The sequence below is a fragment of the Marmota marmota genome, unplaced genomic scaffold (genome assembly GCF_001458135.2).
Source record: "Marmota marmota marmota unplaced genomic scaffold, marMar, whole genome shotgun sequence".
In the NCBI taxonomy this organism is placed as follows: Eukaryota; Metazoa; Chordata; class Mammalia; order Rodentia; family Sciuridae; genus Marmota; species Marmota marmota.
The window spans coordinates 2143057-2167865 of record NW_025999929.1 but is presented as its reverse complement, the minus strand read 5'-3'; the positions used below and the strand labels follow the sequence as shown (position 1 = coordinate 2167865).

Sequence of the window (24809 nt, the reverse complement as noted above, 5' to 3'; positions counted from 1 at the left end):
CCATCTGCTGTGCAGGACCGCTGCCCCTAGCCGGGGAAGATTGAGCAAGTTGGCCAATTCAGGGAGAAGTCAGAGCTGAGGAAACATAAGCCTTCAAATCTGGAAGGGACCCTCATATAATGCAGATCTTTGATTTCCTTAACCAGCAGCATCTACCCCAATACGGACTAATTCACTGTGAAACTACCAATGCTCCTATTTCGTCACCTAAGGATATTTAAAATAAAAACAAACTTAAAACCTCCGTGACATATATAGCTTTAAATATGGCTATCATTTAAACTAAAGAACATTTGTTTTAACAATAGGAAGTTAGGAAGCAAGTCAAGAGTAGATGATCTTACAGGAAGTAAGTATTGAGTTATGAGTTTATCTAACATTATCTTGATTTCAGTTTTTGTTTTGCAATGCCTGGTGAATCCTTAATTATGGACCTGCTTTGATAACAGTTAGGGAGGTGAAAGTCTTAAAAGGTGACCTTGGAGCTATGAAGAGGTTTCTGAACTGAGCTTAAGATACAGTTTAGTATAGTAAGATCCCTACTCTCATCCCTGTGACCAGCTCAGGTCAGCTTTGGTGCCAGCAGTCAGTCACATGGTTATTACCTGTGTTATTGAGAACATTAGAGCACCTAAACCCAATATACCCTCACTTTTCTGTAACTAAGAATGGTGACAGTGAGCTTTTCTTTTTTCTTTTGGTTGTAGATGGACACAATATCTTTATTTTGTTTATTTACTTTTATATGGTGCTGAGGATCCAACCTCACATGCTCTACCGCTGAGCCACAATCCTAGCCCCAACAGAGAGTTTTCAGAGAGGTGTTTTATAGTTTTCACTGAACAGGCTTTAGATTCAGTGCTAGTTTTTTTTAACAACAATATGCAGATTTTACTTGAAGAGTAAAAAAATGTTCTTTCTAGAATTGCAGCTTCTCAAATTATTACATTTCAGGCATGCTTTGTTCTGAAGGACTTTTATTTCCCTTTGGGTATTTCAACTGCTCTGAGCTCTTCCACAGTCTGACTGCTATAAATCTATGGAAGAATATTTTGATTAATCATAAAAACAGTTCCTTCTAAGCATCTAAGATCAATGGGCTGCCATCAGTACCACCTCTTTGTGGCCCAGTAAGGTTGTGGAGGAATTGTGTGGACATCTTGCATGTAACACTGTACAGTTCTCTTGTGACTGCTAGAACTGGTCTATTGAATGCAGGTAAGCTAAATACACTTGCACTGAGAGAGACAGAACATGTTTCCCAGAATGGTGGATGAAGACTTTTCTGAACTGGGAAAGGAAATATCTGTCTTCCCTTTCCACCTTCCCTCCCTCTCTCAGGTCTTCCATGTGCCTGGAAAAGCTACTAAATTGGCAAGCACAACATATGCTTAACTTCCTGGTTCTGGAGAGCCTATGTTAGAGAACTAGGCTAGGAATTTATCTATGTAACCCCCTTCATCCTTAAGATGAAATGTTCAGCTGCAGTCTTACCAGGAGTACCTCTAAATGGGCAGCACTGTGATCTTCAGGGGGCAAGGAGGAAGCTTAATGTGAGGCCTACTTTTATTTTTACATAATGATGATATGTTAATTGATCCTTGGGGTAGTATTCAAACAAGTACAAATACTCTTTCAACAAATATTTATTGAGCCATCTAGTAGATGCTAGAAACAAAATGGTTCAGGAAGGATGAAAACAAGCCATGGGACAATTCAAATCTGATACAAGTTTTGTAAGTTTAATTACAACTCTAAACCTTATCATTCATCATAAACTGAGTATTTTGTTCTCATTGTGGCATTGACAACCAGTTAGTTGCATACCATTCTTCTCTTCCTTACAAATAGAGTCCCTGTATTATTTGGAGCTGGCTCATAGCTTAGTTAAAAGATGACATTTTCCAACCTCTTTAGTAGTTACTATGACTGAGTTCTACACAGTAAATATAAGAGGAAGTGTTTCATGAGACTTTTGGAAAATCTGCTTAAAGGAAGTTGGGGGACTTGGCACCTTTTCCTTTACCTTCCTCTTTATTGCTACCTGGGATGAAGGAGCCTTGTGGATAGAAGCAACTTGGGTTGCTGATTATTGTTGGCCCAGTGGTCAACAGTCCTGAACAGCCCACTGGTAGGCTGCTTAGTATACCTGTGTTTTCATGGCCATCTCTAACCCTGCAGCATGATTGTAGATGCCATCACTAAGCAGACTTTTGCAAGTGTGATTTTTAAATGTGCCTATCCTTGTATGTCCCTGGTGGTCTAGTGGAGTCATTCCAGATTTCAGGTAAGGACGTCCTCAGATTAAGGAGCACCACCTATATTTCCTAAATGAATATACTTCAAAATACTTTAAAACAGTGGTTCTCAAAATGTACTTCCCAGATCAGCAGCAATGGCATCAGCATGGAACTTTTTTGGTAATCTTCCCCAGACCTACTAAATCAGAACTCTTGAGAGGATGGGGGTTGGATAGAGCCCAACAATCTGTGTTTAAATGAGCAACTTGGTTGCAGGCCAAAGTTTAAGACCCATTGCTGTGGGACTGGGGCTGAAACTCATTGTAGAGTGTGAGGCCCTTGGTTCCACCCCCAGTACGTACGCACACACACACACACACACACAGAACCACTGTGATATGACCTTCTACATCTTGCCAAACAAAATGGTGTATGCATATGAGGTTGGCCAGGTGACAGTGAGCATGTTGGGATTGAAGTTATTGAAAATGACCACTCTAACTCTATTCACATTGTCTTCTGTTATGTACCACTGAACAGACAAATGAGTACATCAGAATATGCATAAATTCACATAGGAGAAAAGTATACCTTTCAGGGAGTAGGAACAGCTCCTCAGTGCCTCCTAGTGCCTCCCAGAGGTATTACTGAAATTTGTCAGTCAGCTGTAGCCATTCAGGGTAAGAACCCAAGAGCCATGCAGTATCAAAGGAAGCAATGCTTTGCTTGAATTGGAAAATTGATTTCAGATTTGGATATCTGTGCTTTTTATATTCTCTGTACTGTTGCCACTATTGTAATGAAAAAATGAACATATTTTTGCTTAAAGCCTGCTCAGACTGACTCATGATGAAAAAGAACATGTGAATCTTTTAAAGAAATTGATATCATTATCAAAAACCTCTCTCACACATAAAAACCCATGAAACAAACTCACAAATAAGCAAACAGATCAACATCTGAAGAATTACACTGAACAATGAAAAGAAGTCTGCTGTGTAGCACTGCAGGGGGGACAGATGGTAGTTGTTGAGAACAGTAGTTGTAGAGGCACTAGCAGAAGAAATAGCTTGGTTAGGTTTCTGTGTGCTAAGACGGTGTCAGGGAGGAAGAGCAGGAAGAAAAGATTAACATTAAACAGATACATGAGGTGGGAGGGAAAGGGAGAGAAAAGGGAAATTGCATGGTAATGGATGGAGACCCGCATGGTTATACAAAATTACATATAAGAGGTTGTGAGGGGAATGGGAAAATAAACAAGGAGAGAAATGAATTAAAGTAGATGGGGTAGAGAGAGAAGATGGGAGGGGAGGGGAGATAGTAGAGGATAGGAAAGGTAGCAGAATACAACAGTTACTAATAGGGCATTATGTAAAAATGTGGATGTGTAACCGATGTGATTCTGCAATCTGTATTTGGGGTAAAATTGGGAGTTCAAAACCCACTTGAATCAAATGTATGAAATATGATATGTCAAGAGCTTTGTAATGTTTTGAACAACCAATAAAAAAAATAATATGAAAAAAAAAGAACTCTATAAGTTAACTTGGGTGTTACATTAATTGGAATTGGAGACAAATGGAAGGTATTAACTTAGAAGAGAATTGTGATCTTCTTTATGATTTAACAAACACATGTGGCTGCTGTGTGGGTGATAGACTATTGAGGACAACCGTGAAAGAAGGGATGCAGACAGGATGCTACTAGAATAATTTTTGGTAACTTGGATTAGAGGACATGGCAAGAAGAGGTCAGATCTGTCATACATTTTGGAGACAGAATATATGGAGCTAGCTAAAGGATTGGCCTTGATGAGATGAACTTTTCATTGAGGGAGTTTCAGATGCAACTAATAGTGATTTAAGAAGAGGAAGAATAATGATAGTATTTAAAACCAACCACCAGACAACTGTGAGTTGATTGCTTCAGCTCTACCATTTATTCTCTGAGTGGCTGTAGCCAGTTATGCTGTATCATCAACTTCTTCATTTGTAAAATGGTGATATTAACATCCCATTTGGGAATTGCTGGGAGAATTAAATAATAAAAGTATATTAAATTATTATAGTAAATGCTCAATAAATGTGAGTCATTAAAATTTTCCTTTGTAAAACTTTACACAAAAAGTTTTAAGGGGGCTAGGGTTGTAGCTCAGTGGTAGAGTGTTCCAGTCTGGCATGTGCAAGGCCCTGGGTTCAATCCTTAGAACCACATAAAAATAAATAAATAAAATAAAGTATTGTGTCCAACTACAACTAAAAAATAAATATTTTAAAAAAAGTTTTAAGGATCTGGGGTATAGCTCAGTAGTTGAGGGCTTATTAGCATTTGTGAGACCTTAAATTTAATCCTTAGCAACCCCCCCCCCCCCACAAAAAAACATTTTTTTTCTTGAATATTAAATAAAGTTTTTTGTCAAAATACTGTTGATTAATTTTTTGTTACGGAAGCAAATAGCATATCTTTAGCTCCTGTAGTAACTTTTATAGGTGACTTTTTATAGCTGGCCCTCCCAACAACAAGCAAGGCTAAGAAAAGAATGCTATAGTTCAGTTGTAGAGCCAGCTAAGTATTGCCTTTTGGCAATAGGAGAGATTATATGGTGATCCTAGTTTTCTCACCTGATCCAAAACCATCAGTGGTAAAGGTGACCTGTCTACTAGGGTAGTTCTGTCCAATGAAACTTTAGTGATGATGAGAATGTTCTGTTCCGTGCCTAAAATAGCAGGTGCCAGCTACATGTATTATTAAACACTTGAAATGTGACTGATTTGATGGAATAACCAAATTTTTAATTTGAATTAATTTTAATTTGAGAAGCCACAGGTGTCTAGTGGCTTCTGTATTAGATGACATTCCTCCAGAAACTAAGCTCTTTAAATGGAGACTTTTGTCTCCTATTACTGAACCGAGATACCTAAAATAGCACTTAGCATATAAGTAATACTTGATGGAGATTTGTTGAATGAATAAAGGATGTCATTTAAACATAAGGAATAAGGGCTGGGGAGGCAGCTCCATAGTAGAGTACTTGCCTAGCATGTGTGAGGTCCTGGGTTCAATTCCCATTACAGCTAAAAGGAAAAATAAATAAATATAGGAATATATGCAGGAAGCAGCAGTTGTAAGTAATTTTTATTTTATTGATCCATTACAGTAGCAGAGAGATGAGATAGCACCGACCAAGATTTGGGGGGAGGTAAGGGACCCACAGAGGAGAGCAAGGGTACTTCTTGATACTGATATTACCTTTACCTGCAGAAAGACCAACATAAAGATGGCCAGGAAACTGACCTCTGTTTGGGGTGTTCACAGCTCTGGTGATGGGAACTTAATACATGAAGTATCTTAGTGCTTAGAGAAAATTCTCTGAAGAACAAGCCTATGTAAACAGAGACAATCTAGGTTACGAGTTTTGTAACTGTCTCAAATAAATTTCCTTAAGTCACCGGGACTTGGAACTCAGCTCAGTAGTAGAGAGCTCACCTAGTATGGAAGGCCCTGGGTTTGATTCTTAGCACCACAAATAAGCAAAAACCAGGAATGTAAGTCACTCAATTTAAGGAAGTTTTGAAAGTCAAGTTGCTGAGGATAACCTCAAGGGAAATTATACCTCTCCCCTTCCCTGCCCTTTAAGAAAAGGTTAAATGCAGGTATATGTTGATCCTGAATAATTTTATCTTAATGATAATTTTTATTGTTACCAAAGCATTTACCTTTTTAAGAAGGTATATGATCATGTAAATTTTTTTTTCCTTATGTTATTGTGAAGGTGTTTTCCCCACTAGTCCTTAAGCCTCTACATTAGCACAGGATTTTCTCTTGAAATATATCCCGTTATCAGGAAAACATGGCAAGACTGTTGGGACCAACCTAAACCACTTATAGTTATGTGATATACAAGTTAGAAGCTATCTTGAAAACAGTTCATTTTAAAGTTAATCACTTTCTTCAAATCATTACAGAATATATTCTTTTAAAAATCATTTAAAAAAATCTTCACACATAAAACAAAAATCGTGGACTAAATGTCACAACAGTATTCACACTGGACTTTCACAGTGGGCCTACTGTACTATGTCTAAAGAAACTTGGCATTTTGTCTAAGAATAAGTCAATAACAGGAACTCAATCATAAATGCCCTGGTTTCCTGCTAATACAGGACTCTGAGCTGCCGACTTGTACTAGGCAAAGTTTAAATAACAGCTGGCAGCAAAGCCTGACAGGGAAGGCAGTATTATTTTTAAATTGTGGAATTGTTTTTCATGAATTTCTTTTCTTACATATTCTTTTCCAATTTTACCATCACTTTTCATTTCAAAATTGAATAAATGTCTTCAATGTGACAGGAAAAACTATGTTGAATCAATAAATGGTAACTTCCCCTCCCCCTCCCCCCCAGTGGCCTAAAATAACTCCAGTACCTAAGCATCAGCCTTTTATTAATTGGACAAGCCTTCAAAAATGAGGAAAAGTAATTTATGTTGGCAATTTGATTAACAGGCTTCCTATGAACACACATTCCTATAAAGTTAACAAGTATGAACCATTCAAGACACACCAAGAAATGTTCTTAGAAACCTTTCAAATGAAAGTAGAACAGAATACTGATGGTAAAGGGGGTGCACAGCCCCCATCCAGGCGCCAAATTACTTGACTCAAGGTGACTTTCTGCAGACCTTGTCAAATATAAGAGGCCAGAATTGCTTCACCCCCACCATGTTCACCATTTGGAGACCTTATTTGCTTCTGCCTGGGCTCCAGCCTTTCTGTCTACTATGTTCTGGAAACAAGGGCACAGATAATCATTATTAGAGGAGGAGGGATTTCAGAGCAGAAACAGTGTACTCTGATCAGGTAAACTACAATAAACTTGGTGCTATGTCAGATTCAGTAGCTCTTCCCTTCCTGTGTTAGGATATATAGGACACAAGTCTAGACTCTTAAGAATGTAGCTGCCATGACTTTTCCTGGCTCACCTGGTTTCCATCAGTTCAATCCATTCCCCTCCTCCCAGAGTAGGGTAAACAGAGAGAATTGATAGTTGTGCAGATGTTTGAGTTGTAACTAAACATTTAAGCACAGTGATGTCAGAGAAAATTGTTATCTATTGAGAAGAGAGTAAGAGTTAAAGGCTGAGAACTTGGCAATAGTATTGTATGACAGTGCTAAATACACATTTAAGTCACCCAAAGCCATCCAACAGAGAGCAACTCTCATTTATAATGTAATTATTTATTATAAGGTTGTTATATCTACTTATAATGATAATTAGGGCAGACTGTGATATCATTGGAAAGTACCCTGTTATAGACACTGAGTACAAACAAATATTACTACTTCTAAAGATTGTTCCCCTAAAACTACTTTCCATAAAGTTTAGTTAATAGGGTTTTAAAAAATTTTATCTTCTATTCTTAAAATACTTAACTATCTTTTGTGTTGTTCTAGTCCCATATTAGTATTGTTACCATATTGAATAGAGTGAGTTGAGTGGTTAAAGGACACATGGAAAAAGATTGGTTCTCATGCAGGGGTAATGTAAATAAAGCGTGGACATCTCCTCGGAATAGTTATGTGAGGTCAGGATTGCTAAATTGTCACACAAAAAGTTAGGCAGAATACTTGTTTATAGTTAAAATTAAATTCAGTTAAAATTAAATTAATGTTGAAAACAGGGTAGGCAAGTTCATGTGTGGGGATGGGGAAGATATAGGAAATTTCTATCTCTTGCTGAATTTTGCTGTGAACCTAAAACTGCTTTAAAAATAATCCTACTTTGGGCTGGGGATGTGGCTCAAGCGGTAGCGTGCTTGCCTGGCATGCGTGCGGCCTGGGTTCGATCCTCAGCACCACATACAAAACAAAGATGTTGTATCCGCGATAACTAAAAAATAAATATTAAAATTCTCTCTCTCTCTCTCTTTCTCTCTCTCTCTGCTCTCTCTCTCTCTTTAAAAAAAATAAATAAAAATAATCCTAATTTTTTTTTTTAAAAATGAAATTACCACTGAGTTGATTTATATTTTATTCTTTATAACATATAAAAGGTTAAACCATATGAACTTACCATATCCAACAATTTTAGATTCATAAAAATGACAATATCATATAAAACTTAATTTTTAAGATTTCAGGTGGTTGCTATTCTGTTCACTCAGTTAAGAATTTGCCCAGCTTTAATTCAATATGTTGTGGTGGGCCATGGCCCAGTCTGCTGCTGGCCTGAGGTCAAGCTTAAGGCATAGAATGCAGGATTACAGAACTGTGGAGTCTGATGGAATTTTTTTATGATAGTGGACTCAAGCCCTGAAGGGGCATCTCCCCAGGTTGGAATATAAGAGAGCCTGTGGCTCTAGGTTCTTCTGTGTTTGGAGTTCTTGTTGAATGTAGGCTATACTGACTGGCAAACTCAAGGGTGTCTCTGGGAGACACTGAGGAGCTGTCCCTACTCCCTCCTGGATACATGAATCTATTCCATGAATCCATGCTTCATTTTATTTTTTTATAAATAAAATAAGGTAAATCAGAGGATAATGTATTGGAATAGTTCTTGTTTATAATCCAAAAAGCCTTGCATGATCAGGGATTGATGGGAGTGGGAATGATAAATGTACATTTCGGACTTTCATCACCAATGAAGAAATAAAGCATTCTTATAGACTTAAAACTTGTCATTGGTGCATTTAGATTTTGAAGAAAGAATCAAAATGTAAAATACCTCTACAATAATACAATGTTAATAGAAATTGGCCATGTACTGAGGCCATTTTAGTGAGTGAATTTTCTTATACATTGTTTATATATAAGGAAAAGTAACTTCTTGGTCCACATTAGTGAAAACTTAAAAAAGATTCTCTTTAGAGAACATTATTTGAGGACAATGCTTTTTCAGACAGATTTTGTTATTCAAAATAACTTTATAACATAATTATAGATTAACTTTTAAATCACATCTTTCTTAAAAAGCTATCAGATTTCCATTTCTCCGGGAGATATTCTCAGTGAGTTGTTCATTTCCACAGGATAAGCTTTTTTCATTATTTTTAAGAATTTTATACATAGTAGAGAGATTATCATTCATTGCTTTATCATCTTTTCAAAAGATACAAGCACACTTGTTACACTAGAGCTGACATCTGATGTCTTTAAACTCATGCAACAAGAATATCCCCACAATGATTGGGAAGAAGCCAGTGATATCATCAGCAGTCATATCTTGCCACTCCTTAAGAAGAATTGCTGAACAAGTTGTAAAGAAAACGTAACATGTTGGCGTTATGATGGAAGAGTTGAATATGTCCAGGGCCCGGTTTAGGTAATTTATCTGTGAGCTCACACAAAGGATGAGGCTCAGCAGCAGAATCCAGGCCAGGGGATGCCACAGCACAGGCTTTCCAGCCAACAGTTTGATGGTGATGCCCGAGCCCTTCACATAGGAGACTAAAATCACTCCAATCATCAAGCAGATTGTTATGTACACAAGAATATTTGTGGCGAGGTCCCACTGCAAAGATTAATATCAAGGACACAATGCCACAAGTGTTGCAAATACCACAAAACCTGGATCACCCAACTTTTCTGACATTTCATTTAAGGTCTCAATCTCCTCTTCCTTTGGAGCATGGATGACTGCAACTGTAGATTCTAAAATTTTTAGTAAACATCTGATTTTCCAATGAAGATCAAGTCTTTCATTTAGAAAGTATGAAGAAAGAATGGCACTTATGACAATGCTGAGAACTCCCAGTGGAATCACTAGCATGGCTGGTACAAAGGCAAACCCAATGAAGGTGGCCACCTCACCTGCTCGCATTGGTAGTCCAGCCCACCACAGCCATTCTTTAAGATATGCATGGCCACTTTGACCTGTTCTCATGGAGCCTTTTCAAACCAATGTAGAAATCATATTTTTCCATGCCCTAGGCTCATTTAGTTTGTCACTTAAGAAGCCCCTATGTATCACAGTGATCCCAGAACAGAGAAACTGCTGGTACTGAAGGCAGGGGGATGCAGTCTTCACATAAGTAAGTTTAATATGGTGTCTCTTTAAACCAGGGATGACTTATTCAGTCTCATTTCCTTGTATATACTACCCTTTATTCCCATTTAAAGTTTTAAACTTTACTGGCAGAGTAGTTCCAGCCAAGACAAAACTACTCGAAAAAAATTATTGCACATGCGCCACCAATGAGGCCAAAGAGCCAGATTTCCGTGGGCTTGAATGGCAATCTGATTCGAGGTGGACTTCCTCACTGCGGATTACTAGGAGAGCCGTAATGAACATGCCTAAAAGAAAGTCAACCCTGAGGAGCTATTCCTGGACCCAAGACCCACAGGTTGGCCCTCAAGTCAGCCCCTTAAGTCAACCCTTTTGGCATTGCCTCAAAGGAAGGACCAGCGACCTTGCCCAAGCCAGCTGAAAGCTGCAGCCTCCATGGGAGTACCGAGATAAACCTACCTAGGATGGCCTCCAGCCCCACCATGCTGGGACCAGGGCCACCACCAAGGAAAACCTGGATGCCACTAAGTCCATGCATCATTTTTTGCTTGACGTATTTGAACATCTGCCATTATGTGCAATCCCCCTGAAAGAAAGGTTGTTTTATCTTTTGATGAATTTACTCACCAATTTGAAATGTTTCTTTTTATGTTGGTAGTGTTCTTTATTTTGAAGTCAACTTAGATATTAATTAGCACTCAGTTTTCTTAAGTGTTTACATTGAATATCTAAGAATGTTTGTTGTTGATTGCAACAGGACACAGATTGCATAGTCTGTTTATTTAGATGTTAGACTCCTGAATATCTTAGTTATTTTTACTAATATTTTACTTATTTTAAAAAATATTTTTAGTTGTAGCTGAACACAATGCCTTTATTTTTATTTATTTATTTTTATGTGGTGCTGAGGATTGAACTTAGTGCCTCACCCGGCTAGGTGAGCACTCTATCACTGAGTCACAACCCAGCCCTTACTTAGTTATTTTTACTTTACTAACTCATAAGAAAAAAAAAAAAACAAAGCCTTCTAGTGATTAATATCAGTTGTAGATGCCCCTTGCCCTTGGTGCATAGTAAAACCCTTCCTTCTACTGCAGGGATTCCTAACTGGCCTTCTTGACCCTACCCTTACCTCTTCAATGGAATGACCAGAGTGACTTTTTAAGTGTTAAACCAGGTCATTTGATTTTCTTCCGGAGACTGTATAGTGGCATCTCATCTTACCCAGGAAAAGCCAAGTCCTTCTTAGAGCCTGTTGCTCCTGCCATGTCATTGTCCTCACTGTCTTCCTCTTTCATTGGCTGGCCTCAGCTCCACTGATCCCCTAACCATTCTTTGAATACATCAAGCTTTCTTTTTGGCTCAGGGCCTTTGCACTGCCCAGATCATTCTATGCAGGTGTCCGCTGCAGAACTTTCTCCCCTCAAGTCTCTGCTAAGATATCATCTTCTCAGTTTGCTCTTAGGATTTTAGTCTTCTCCCTCCCCATTTTTTTTTTTTTTTTAAACCCTGCCTTAGTTTTCTCCATAGCACTTTTTAGCACTTGGTTTGTGTTTCTTGTTCATCTCTTTCATGTGGAGTGTAAACTTCCTAATTGGAGAGACTTTGAAGTGTTTACTGCTAGAATATCTAATGCCTAAAATAGTATATGACACACAGTAGATATGCAATAAAATTTGCATAATAAATGAGTGAATGTAATCTAGAGTTATCGAACCTGGGCTAAGGTTTCTAGATGACAATGTCCATACGTATCACACAGAATCCCTTAACATTTCTAATCTGCTGTGGTCTGGAATAGCATTTACTCTATGGCTTGGTATTTTTATCCTTTACCCTTTGCAAATCCTTAGTTCTCCAACTATATACTTAACTTATTTTTTTGACAAGTATTTCTTGTATCTGCTCTTTACTGGGTGCTATGTCTAGATACTGCTAAAAAGTGGTTAACAAACAAATAAAAATCCTGCTGTTAAAGTGTTTATATTGGAATGAAGAAGATTGAAATAAATGAAAATTATTTCAATAAATGACAAACACCATGAAAAAATAATTTTATGAATAGAGTTTGAATTGGTTTGGGGCCAGTGTTGCTGATAAGAAGGCTTTTTGAGGAGGTATTATAGGAGCTGAAAGTGGAGAGAAGGAGCCAGCAGCATAGAGGAGGTGTCTGAGGCAGTGGAAAAGGTGGTGAGTGGCCTGCACTCTAGGACAAGAGGGCTTAAGTGGCTGCATATACACACAGGTGAGGACCAGTGAATGGGGAGAGTAGAAAGAGAGAGTGGAACCATTTGAAGTGCAGAAAGTAAGCAGAGGAATGATTGTGGAGTTTATAGACTGCAGTATCAAGTTCACTTTTTATTTCAGTTGAAATGAGAAGCCAATGGAGCAACATCTGATTTACATTTTATAAAGATCCTGGCTGCCTGGGAGTTGTTGTGTCAGAGAGTAAATTTATTTTGGGTTCCTGTTAAGGTCTAACAGAGTTTTTAGTATAATACTTAATTTTTATTGCCATTCATAAAACTAGAATCTTTCATTAAATGGTTTTTAGGAAAATCTCAATTATTGAATAAACAACAGCATGTGCTGTGGATGTGAAAGTTAAAAACACAGAGTGAATTAGTCTGAATATTTTTACCATTATAACCTATAAGAAATGAACATTGTTGGATTATAACATCTTTTTTATGAAGTAGGAAATTGCATTTTCAAATATTATAGGGTAGGGAAATGAGTAGCTGGTTAGACATTAGAGATTCAACTTTATGAATAAGGATATTGTATTCTCTCTCTAGGGTAGAAATGGCAAACTCTTGGTGTAAGGATCCTTGTAGGTAAAGCAAAGCCATTTTCAAGCCTGAAATACTGACTTTGTAAATTGTCCCTTTCCTGCCCTTTCCATTCTAACCAAGAGTGATCTTAGAGATGGGCCTGAGACACCTGGTATATGAGGTAGTATAATTCCAGTGGCTTAGGATCCATAATCTCTACCCTTTCTATTCCAGATACCATAAAGTTTAAAATGCTTAGTTTTTCTTGATCTTGAAGAGTCTCATGTGGTGTAGAAGTTATAGCAGTTCTAATATTTTCCAGCTTCACATAACCATAATTTTTTGTGAAGTACTTTATAGCAGTAAAATGCAAGTTTCCTTACTCAGTTCTTATCTGCAATTCTGCTTTTATTTATTGATTTTGTTTTGTTTTTTGTTTCTAATCCAGTGAGGTCTAGAATGTGAATGGAGAATCCTAGTATGATTTTATGTTTTAGAATAAAAAATAATAGAGTGAAAGTGGTGTCATTGGAGAGAGCACAAAGTATGTTAGTTTATAGCAAGGTCCTCAAGCCTCTCAATATTTTAGGTCTGTTTCATTTTCTAACAGGTATATTTTTCCTGCTTTTAGACAGTGATGGTACATGATACATCTGTTAACAAGACAGTCTTTTCTTCAGAATCACATATATTTGTATATGCTTACCTGAGTGTCCATAAGTATATATATATCCAGATCTCTCTTCATGGACAGGAAATTAACCATTTAGCTCCTGATGCAAGTTCTGCATTCCTGTTACTTCTGTCACTGGCCAGCCCTGGTCTTGGCATTTGCCTCCAGTGGCTGCTTAATGTAGTGAATTCCACACACCTTCTTATCATTCACTCATGGTGAGATTTTAGAGTGATGTGTATTATTTCCATGTTACAGATAGGGATGAGAATGATCAGAAAGGTTACTTTGCACAGCATCTACCTGATGGTAAATAACACAGCTGCAATTTAAAACCCAGGCCTTCCTATTCTGATGTGTGTCATCTTTTACTGATACTCGGGTTGTTTCTCAATCACAGCTTCTTCAAGAAATGAGACTGATGGTAGGATCTGCCTCATGGCCTGTACAGTGGCCCTCTGAGAGAAGGATGGCCTCTATGAGGGGAGTCATCCTTTGTCACTTATACTGTGCTAAGGCCCTTGTGACAAATCTCCCATTTTTTCTCACAACACTAGCTGTGTCATAGAGCCCCTTGAATTAGAAAGTGTGACAAACTAAAGCCATGCTGTCTTGTTGGAGTGTTTCAAGGAAATGGGACCAAATTCACTAGGAAAAATGTCAAGACTATGTCTCACTTTTTGATTTGTTCATGGCAAAGCTCCAAAGCCAGTGCTTCTCTAGCCATAGTGCTACCCTGTGAAGGCAAATAGCATAGAGCCAGGCAGGCCTTTTTATGGGAAATGTCATCATTTTTATAGACCTGGCCCTTGACGTGGTCAGGTTTAGCAGCTTACTTGAGACCACACAGGGAGCGGAGCTGCAGGAACAGCTGGCAACAAAGCTTCCTCCTTCTAGCCAAATGGTCTTTTCCCTAAAACCATCTACCTTCCTGAGGAAACTAGTCTTTTAATAGCATCTACCCTCCACCAAGAACCTGGGCCAGAAGATGAATAGAGACATCCTTTGAATCCTCCTTTCCGCTCAGTGTTTCCACTTGGTGAGCTGTGTGGCCTCGAATCTCTGGGATGAGTCAGTAACATGGAGTGCTTTCACATGAGGGTGGAGAGGAGCCTCTGGCATCCATGCCTGGTACACCTCCCAGTACATGCAGTGATGGGAGCAGTCATTACAATGGATGTTTGAGTTTGCTAATCCCATTTCTTTAATGCAGAGTTTATTGGTTCTTAATGGAAGAGATTAAGAGAGAGGAAGTTTCCTCTTCTAGAGAGGGTGTGGACTGCTGCTGGACTCCAAGGTTCACCTCCCCAACCCATTTACTAGTTAAAAGGCTTAACTTGTTCCTGGCTTTTTTGCAAGTATGCATTTAGAATCAAGTTTTATGTAATCATCATTACCATTATCATTAGAATTGTTATGCTTCTTGTCTAATGCACCCTAGTTCTTAGGTTAGTAAGTTTGAAAATAAAGTTTTCATAAAACTTTGGTCACCCCAGGATTCCTTTATTCCTCTTGGGAATTCTTTTGGGGAACATACTATTTATTTAGTTATCTATCTATTTATTTAAGATGGGGTCTCTCTGTGTTGCCCAAGCTGGTCTTAAACTCCTGGGTTCAAGCAGTTCATCTGTCTCAGACTCCCAAGTAGTTGAGACTACAAAATGTGTGCCCTCAGCTGCACTGGGGATCATAATTTTATATCAGAAGGTCAAAAAGGTTCGTGTTCTGCACCTTTCCTCTTAGTGACAAAGTGTGCCTGTTTTCAAACTGATGTCTCTAACTACATATTACCACCTTGTTGACAGTTAAGGCAACACCCTTTAGAAGTTAAATTTGCTGTGTCCTGAACTGCCCAGAACTGGGCAAGCGGTAGGTAAACCATGGGCAAGCTGAAGGTTTGATCTACTGTTTCTTTTTATTTATTTTGGATTCACTGTTTAGTGTAGGTGTCAAATATTGTTGAAAAACATAAAAAACAGCTCTGAAGACCAGCTATGGTAGATTTTGAGGTGTGCCTTCCATACTTAGAAACTGTGTAGTTTTTAAAGTGCTCTTGAGTGATTTGTGCCTTGTGACCTACACTGTTAACTATATTTTGGTAAATGTAAATTCCTCCTGTTCTTGACACTGAGTCCAATACAAGGTTGAATCCAGTACAAGGTTGGGTGCTTAGCATAAGGTGTTTATCGGTGCAGTGAGGGAAATAAACCACCAGATGGCTCAAGTATATAACAGCTGCATTTTTTTAGTCCTTAATTACACTTGAGTTTTGCCATTGCTGTGTACCTCAGAGAGACCATTTAGTATATGTCATTGTAAGAATTTATTTTTTTCATACAATTTTTGAGTAAATGCTAAGTAGAAGGTTGATTGTTCTTAATCACCACTGAATAACATTTAAGTTTTTGGACACTGCTTTTCTTAGAGTAGTATAAAAAGCTTGGACATTATTTCTTTTTTTGACAATTGTCATCTTGGAATGTTGTATATTTTACTTAATATTTATGTATTTATTTTGACATATACTTCCTACAGTTGCAAATAAATTAATAGATGCCTAATTGTCAACCTGGTTTATTCTTATTTTTATATCTCTATTGTTTAGAAAATAGAGAAGATGCATAATCAGTAGAAATCAACATGTAATTTATATGGACCTACTATTCCCCTGAAATAATTTAAAACCCTTTTTATTTTATTCCATGAAAAGGAAATTGCTTTATAGCTTAATACAAACTTACATGAAAAAGACTAAAATGCCAGAGTATTTACTTTGTTTTAGAATATGTTTGCAGTGAAGTTCAGGTGAATCACCCCTGTTCCCATTAGCTGACCAAGATACAGCATTGTAATTTTTGTTCTCATACTTTTTTGTCTTTCAATCGTAGAACCCCAAGACTTAGACATTTTTTCCCTGACACGCTTAATGCATAATGGAAAATAAATACTTATTTAGAAATTTAATGTCTTTTTGCTGCAGAATTTTCAGATAAAGACATTATCACTTCTGTTAGAAGAAAAAAGGAAAAGAAATTGAAATTTGAATCAATTTTTTTTGTATTAATTCTAGTTCAAAATATTGCTGGACCAAAAATAAGATGTTTTTAAAAAGCATGTTTTAAAATTATCTTGATTTTATTTACTCTTGTTATTTCTATGTAAGTATAATTACCACCGGAAGGAAAACCAAAGTCTTTATTGATATTATTAAAAATAATGTTTTTCTTTTTAGCAAAGTAAAGGCTGATAATTCCACAGGAATGATTGTGGCTAATGGAATAGCATTTATTGAACCTTGCTACTGTATACTTGGCGGAAACAGTGACTGTGTCTGAAATTCTTGATATATGTTTACTTGACTATGCTAATTTCCCCCATTATGTGTAGTTAGCCAAGTGGTAACCAAGAATTCTAAACAATGGATCTTTGTTAAGGTCTTAATTTTTGTCAAGGAAATTCATGTGATTTTAAAGAACTTATACTGAGGTGAACTTTGTAGGTACAGCTGTTTGGATTTCCCTCTCTCCTCTGTAATTAGGATAAGTGTATCCCACTTTCTAATCCTAGTTACCTTTTACTTGTGTGTGGCTTGGTATAAAAATGGAATCTTTTTTGTTATAATGATAAAGAGATTAGAGATGTGAAACATGTTGGTTTATGAAGGAATTAGCTGGGCATGGTGGTATATACCTGTGATCCCAGTGACTTGGGAAGCTAGACAGGAGGATTGCAAATTTGAGACCAGCCTTAGCAACTAAGCAAGGTTCTAAACAGTTTAATGAGACCCTGACTCAAAAAATAATAAGGACTGGGGATGTGGAGCAGTGGTAAAGGACCTCCAAGTTCAGTTCCCCAGTACCCACCTCCCCGCAAAAAGATGTAAAATTGGTAGAAAATGCTTAAACATGCAATTTAATGTTATAGTACTTTTAGCTGTAATGTTTGTTTCTTGGGTTTAAACTAAATATGGGTGTGTTGGTTTCTTTAAAATATGTTTAGGCTAGGAGTGTAGCTCAGTGGTAGAGCTCTTGTCTAGCACATCAAGCATGCATTGATTTTCAGCACTGCAATAAATAAATAAATAAATAAAATATATTCCATGAGGAATCGACCTTGTTCTTTAAGGATAATGAAATATATTTCCCCATATTTTTTCTTATTTCTTCATTGCAAATATTTTAATGCCATTTCTTCTTGTTTTAAAGTTCTTTTCAGTGAGTTTTAGTATGTTGTTTCAGAGATTATTGTGAATTTAGAAGTTTGGAACTCAAAAAGAACTCCATCATGGGACCTGTAGCTTTCCTGATCTCCACCCACACAGTGGAAAAGGAGATAGAGTTGTGGGAGGACTTGGAGCCAGAAATCCAAATATGTGCTGAAGTTATTCCACTAGCAGCCCCAGTGATCCTGATAACCCAGATGCGTCCCCAAACTCCCCAAACCCTCCTTAGGCTCTGAGAATGGGGACTGTGAGAGTCATTGGTTAGGTTCTCACAAATTATTCAGCTGTGCTCATTCAATGTCACCATTAAGAACTTTTCTTGAGACCAGTTGTGTTGGATGTTGGAGAGTAGAAGGCGAGCGGCACTTGTTTCCTTCCCCAAGAGATGAGTCTTGTGTCTGATGAAAAAACACAGGGGCCACCTCAGGGAGTGCAAGGTGATTTGGCCACATGTGGGATTCAGGGAAAAAAAATCATTTTTGAGTCATTGCAAAGGTGACCTGTTTCCCAGCTCTCTTTACATCCTGTCCTGTATCTCGGCCATCCCTTGGAGTTCTGGCTAAGAGCATGCTGCCCACAGGAAGCACGGGGTGGGAATTGTAGTTCTGCTCTTTGACAAAGCCTTTAAGCTTTGAGCAGAAACTTGATTGCTAGAAGTGGGGATCATGAAATTACCCACATGATAGGATAACCAAAAATTAAATGAGAAATTCCGTGTAAAGAGAGAGCAGTGTCATATGTAGCTAGTGTGTTGTGCTGTATATGTGTAATAAGAATTGTAATGCATTCCGCTGTCATTTATTTAAAAAAAAATAAAAAAAGAGAGAAAAACAGACAATGAATAGATGGGGTTAAGGGTATTCTAATACTAAACTATCATTGCTCAATTATAAACATAAAACACAAAATTCCCATAGTTTTATATTTCACACTTACTCTTTTCCCCCAATCTTCGGAAATTTTCTTCAGACATAAAATATTGTGCTTTTAATAAAAGTTGCAGATTGCATCTTTTCCGTTGCCTTCCTGAGCTTTATGCCATCACCTCTGTGAGGTGGAAAAGGAGATAGAGTTGTAGGAGGACTTGGAGCCAGAAATCCATTGAAATATGTGATGAAGTTATTGACATACATAAAAGGTTCATATTTGATTACACAGTTATCTCACAAACTCACTGAGCTCTATCATTTAAAACAAAGCAATTTCTGAATGCACATTGTCATCAGTCCTAGTGGTTGTGTTGTCTTGGCCACAAAAAGCTTCAGCAGAATTGATCTCTGTGTTGTAGTAGTTGGTACTTGCAGACCTCAGCCATCAGTTATATAGTAGAATATCAAAGCCATTCCCCATAACCAGTGGAATACAGACTGAGAAGTAATTATTTTCAGATGTGAAAGTATGTTTCCAATCCTCCAGAGAGGTATAGTTTCTCATTCTGCAAATGCCATCAAAGTGAATATGCTCTGAAAGTATATTCAGACTGTAAAGGGAGGAGATTATGAACTGCAAAGTGAGCAGAGTGCCAAAGAGCAGTGGCTCCCACTCTTGGCTTCTAAGTCTATGTATTCCTGGGCTCTGTCCCAGATCTACTTAGTCAGGATTTCTTAGGTTGGGGCTTGAGGGGGGTCTGTGCTTTGATCAGGTTTCCCAGTTGATTCTGATAATCATATGGATTTGGGAATCACCATTATGGATTAGAAAATTAATGCTCAAAAATATAAGGTTTCATTGCCTTTCTGGTTGTCCATTTGATGTCTACCTGGATGCTCTCCCTGAATCTCAAAGTAAAATGATAAAAACAGGTAAACTGAAACTCTATATCCCTGACCATCCTCTTCCCTTACTACACTCCTAGTTCTGGCCCCAAGAATGTCTTTTGAATGTCCTTTGAATGTCTTTCTGCCTCTTTTTCTCTCTCAGACAAATCACCATGTTCTGTTTCTGTATTTTTCTCACGTACACTGTCTCTTCCTTTCTGTTATTTTCATTAACTCCTCTTGGCTTTTTCAGGCTTATTGATATTACTGGATTTAGTCTTCCCCAATCAGTTCATATAATTGTGAGATTTATTTTGATAGAGCTCAGACTGGTATTGTGAGTTAAATTCTCTAACCCAGCAGTCTGACCCTACCACACCATCATCCCAGTTCTGTCTTTTCTATGTATTGCAAGCTTTGGTAGTAATGGACAATAGACTGAACTCTTACCCTGCTTCAGCTTTCTCCAGTGCCCATGTTGTTGCATCTCTGTGTGGGATTCTCCCAGTTAAGCTTTGCCTGTTTCTCTCTTACCATTCCTTCTAATGCAGCTCTAATTCATGTTCAGATGTACACTTGGCCACCTCTCAGTCTTCTACCACAGGTTGCAGTTAATTGAGTAGTGATGTATCCTTATGATTAGATGATTAGATTTAGTTTTCTGCTCTTTAGTAATTGACTATGTTGAGAACTCTTTTAATAATGATCCCTTTGAATAAAACAATATAATTAGATGTTAAACTCCTTGAGAATTAGGACTTATCATCTTCATATTCCAGAAGCACTTGTGATAAAGCAATAACTGTTTTATTCTTTTTTTAAAATTTATATATGACAGCGGAATGCATTACAATTCTTACTACACATATACAGAACAATTTTTCATATCTCTGATTATATACAAAGTATATTCACACCAATTTGTGTCTTCATACATGCACTTTGGATAATAATGTCCATCACATTCCACCATCATTTATAACCCCATGCCCCATTCCCTTCCCCTCCAAGCCCTCTGCCCTATCTAGAGTTCCTCTATTCTTTAGCATTAAAATTTCCTGGAAAATATTCAGTTGCTGCAAAGAATAAGAGTTAAAATGTTAACTACTTTTTCCTGCCTCAGCACTTTTTTTTTTTTTTTTTTTTTGGTCTCAAGGGGAGGTTGCTTATGTGACTAGCATAGAGTAGTTTTAGATATCTCAGATGAGGCAACCAGTGAGATTAAAAAAGAGTTCTCAATATTATTTTTATAGGAAACTTTAAATTACCTTTGGATTTGGAAGCAGGAGGTTAAATAAAAAGACTAAAATGATTTGTTTGATCATTGATGAATTAGCTAGATTGGACTGTGTCTGAGGAGAGAATTCTGAACATTCAGGTAGAATAATCAGTTCTCTACTTTAGTTGTCTCTGGTGCAGGAGCCTTTGTCACTCCTGTTACTCACACATTTTAAGGCCTCCTTCTTTGGAAAGGGAGCTTTTGCATCCAAGAATGCTGTCAGCCCAAAGAGAGAAACACCTGGAGTGGGTAGGGAATCAACTCTTCTATTATTTATTTTTCTTTTTAAAATTTTTTATTTGTTCTTTTTAGTATACATGCCAGTAGAGTATATTTTGCCATATTATACATACATAGAGTAAAAGTTCCCATTCTTGTGTTTGTATATGAGGTGGAGTTAACACTGGTCATGTATTCATATATGAACATAAGAAAGCTTTGTCAGATTCATTTCACTGTCTTAGGAAAGACAGAGTTCTCAACATAGTCATCTCTTTCCCATCCATGCTCCCTTTCCTTCAGTCCCCTTTGTCTAATCCAGTGAACTTCTACCCCCGTCCCCTTTGTATGTTAGTATCCACATATCAGAACATTCAGCCTTTGGAGTTTTAGGATTGGCTTATTTCACATAGCATGATAATTGCCAGTTCCATCCATTTACCTGCAAATGCCATAATTTCATTCCTCTTTAAGTCCGAGTAATATTCCTTTGTGTACATATGCCATATTTTCTTTATCTACTCATCTTTTGAAAGTCACTTAGGTTGGTTCCATGGCTTAACTATTGTGAATTGAGCTGTTATAAACATTGAGGTGGCTTCATGATGATAGTATGCTGATTTTAAGTCCTTTAGGTATATGCTGAGGAGTGGGATAGCTGAGTCAAATGGTGGTTTTATTCCAAGTTTTCTGAGGAATCACAATACTGCTTTCCAGAGTGGTTGCACCAATTTGCAGTCCCACCAGCAATATATGAGTATAACTTTTCCCCCACATCCTCACCAACATTTATTGCCATTCTGACTGGAGTGAGATGAAATCTCAGTGTAGTTTTGACTTGAATTTCCCTAATTGCTAGAGATGTTGAACATTTTTTTCATGTATTTGTTGACTGATCATACTGGTTCTAATCATTTCTATCATAAGCCGAAAGCTTTTCAAGGAGACTGCTTTTACTTTTCTGCATTCTTGGGCAAATTTATTCTGGGTTTTGATTTCTGGAGCCTTAGAGGCAAGAATGAAATAGTGATTCTGAAATGAGAGTGCTAGTTTGCATCTAGTTTTCTGTTCTTCAGTAATTGACTTTATTGAGAACTCTTATTAATAATGATCCCTTTGAATAAAACAACGTCAGCTTGAAAACCATTGTTCATTCCCTTCGAATGTGGGCATTATTTTATATGGGCTACTAAAAATAAAGGCAGATAAGAATCACAACTCAGGGTTTAAGTTTTACTTGTTTGACCTGGTATCCTAGGCAATACTTTATTCATTGGAAACCTAAGCATTGTCTTCTGGAAACGGACATTGTGATGGTACCACCCTCTTAGGATAGGATCTCATGGCTTATTAAATGAAACCTTGCATAGCAAGCATGGTATCTCTCATGATACAAGTATTTTCTACACAGAGCACCATGACGCACATTTTGTGCTTTTCCTATTTTATATTTTGTTTAACAGGTTGGTACCTCTCCAAGGAGCAGCTTAGCCTACTTGGATGAGATTTAAGCTTGTGACCATGACTAACGGGGTCACAGGTAAATCAAATCCACAGAACTATGAATGATTGTCAAACAAAAGAATAGAATTCATGCCCCAACCATGTCACAGGTGTTGCTAGTCACCATGACTTCCTTCTAGACCACTAAGGTGGAGATGAAGCAAAATCTGAAGATATGGAGAGGCCCCTCATTGACTGGAGACAGGGATACTTCACTAGTTGACTGAAGGTTCCTTTTTTCTCCCCTGCTGCAGAAAGGACCAGCTGAAATAAACTTGTTTATTTATTTCTTTTGTGACCTTGGTTCATGAATGATGAGTATTTCTGGTTCCAGTGATGTCATTGTAAAGGCTATAAGCAGAAATGATATAGAAGAAAACAAAGTATGATTGCCTAGAGAACAGCAGTTGCTTAAGATGTTTTAATGATCTGGCAAAGTGTTTAAAGCATTTGTTTTTAAACATACAGTATTACTAATATTTACTGATAGACTTCACTCTTAGTTGAAAGTATCAAATTGATCACATATATAATTATATATATGAATATATATATATATGTGTGTGTTTGTGTGTGTGTGTGTGTGTGTGTGTATGTGTATACACATACATACACTTATTAATGAAAGGTGGCAAACACCCAGATAAAGAGTCTTTTAGCTTCCCATTTGGCTATAAATGTCAATGAGAGAGTTTTAGTATATACCCACTCAGTAATTTCAGTCCCTCGTCTTGCTCAGTCAGATCTACAAGTCAAACTATGTAGGTGGTTGTGTGGTTTTTAGTCCTTGTTTGACAGAATGGAGTTTTCCTTTAAATTAAAAACAAAGCTAAACAATGGTCTTCGGTGTGTATTAGAGCAAATCCTTGAAGTCAGCTGGAAGGGATACCAAATTTAGAGATGAAGTTCTTTCTACCATGTTTAATTTATAATGGGAAGACTAACTAGCACATTGTTTATATAGAAGTAACTGTAGGGCTTGTTAAAGATTTCCTCTCCCCCCAGGTTGCTTCAGATATTTTAGAGTTTTAATGGAAATCCCTTAATAATGCCCTTGGCCTTATTTTGGGAATTGGATAAATTGAATAGGTAGTCTTATGTCAGATTCCATTCATTGGCACTTTTGCTGTTTATAAGGGATAGGCCTGCTTCTTGATTGAAAAAACACAAATATCTTTAGTGATTTTTGAATCTCTATGCAAGCAGTATTCTAATAACATGCGTATTAAAGCATTAAACCATTTTGAAAATGAGCAGCTTTCATTTCCCTACTGTCCTTTTGCATTTCCAGTATACATACTTAGTTTTTATCTGGCAAAGTTCATTGGTTCCTAATGTCATTTTGGCTTCATTAGATCCACCTGGCAGCTTTGGTGACTTAAAACCTGACCAAGATGGACTCACTGGTAAGAATATAACACTATATTTAATAGAATAAAATTCTAACAAATATTAATTTTTTAAAATAATTAGTAGACATCACTGTTTGTAAAGTGGGAATAATAACAATATAGAGTTTTGGGGAGGTGGTGAGCTGGATGAATGGGAGTGGAAGGAATGTCAGCATGTCCTAGATACTTTGGCTATGGTCCAAGACCTGGCATATATATATGTGGGGACCAATGTGTTTTGAATGGGAACATCATTTTTAATGACAGCTAATGAGGCCCAAGGAAATTTGGGATATGTACTTAATAGGTATAACATCATCTTGGCCCTGGGTTGGCAAAGCTGAGTATTGATTATACCTTAGAAGAAATTCTGAGCATTTTTAAACTATTGATTGGGATGTAGTTGAGGGAACTTGCACACTGGATTGGATAAAACCAGCAGAACAGACTTAGTATACAACTTGGCTGGTTAGTTGTGGAAAATTAGTTGTGGCTATTGTGATATCATTATTGACTATAGGCATTGGGTGAAGATGTTTAATTCTTTCACATTGTTGAATTCTTAAGGTTGGTATCTGGATATGGACATTGATTTAGAAAGGATTATTTCATCAAAATATTATACTATTATATAAAGAATGTACAGTGAAATGTTGCAATACTTTTGAGGAACAAATGATGGTATACATGAACTTAAGAAGTTCTGTGCTGAATCATATCCATAGTTTGTCTATTTTATTCATTATGA

At 37.3% G+C, this 24809-nt stretch overlaps 1 protein-coding gene and 1 pseudogene across 1 annotated transcript in view; one reads left to right on the top strand and one right to left on the bottom strand.

Annotated features, from left to right (window-relative positions):
* Nucleotides 1–24809, top strand: part of Gmds (GDP-mannose 4,6-dehydratase) — a 624102-nt gene that overhangs the window by 37601 nt on the left and 561692 nt on the right. The window lies entirely within an intron of this gene.
* LOC107159546 lies at nt 8192–10072 on the bottom strand (annotated as a pseudogene).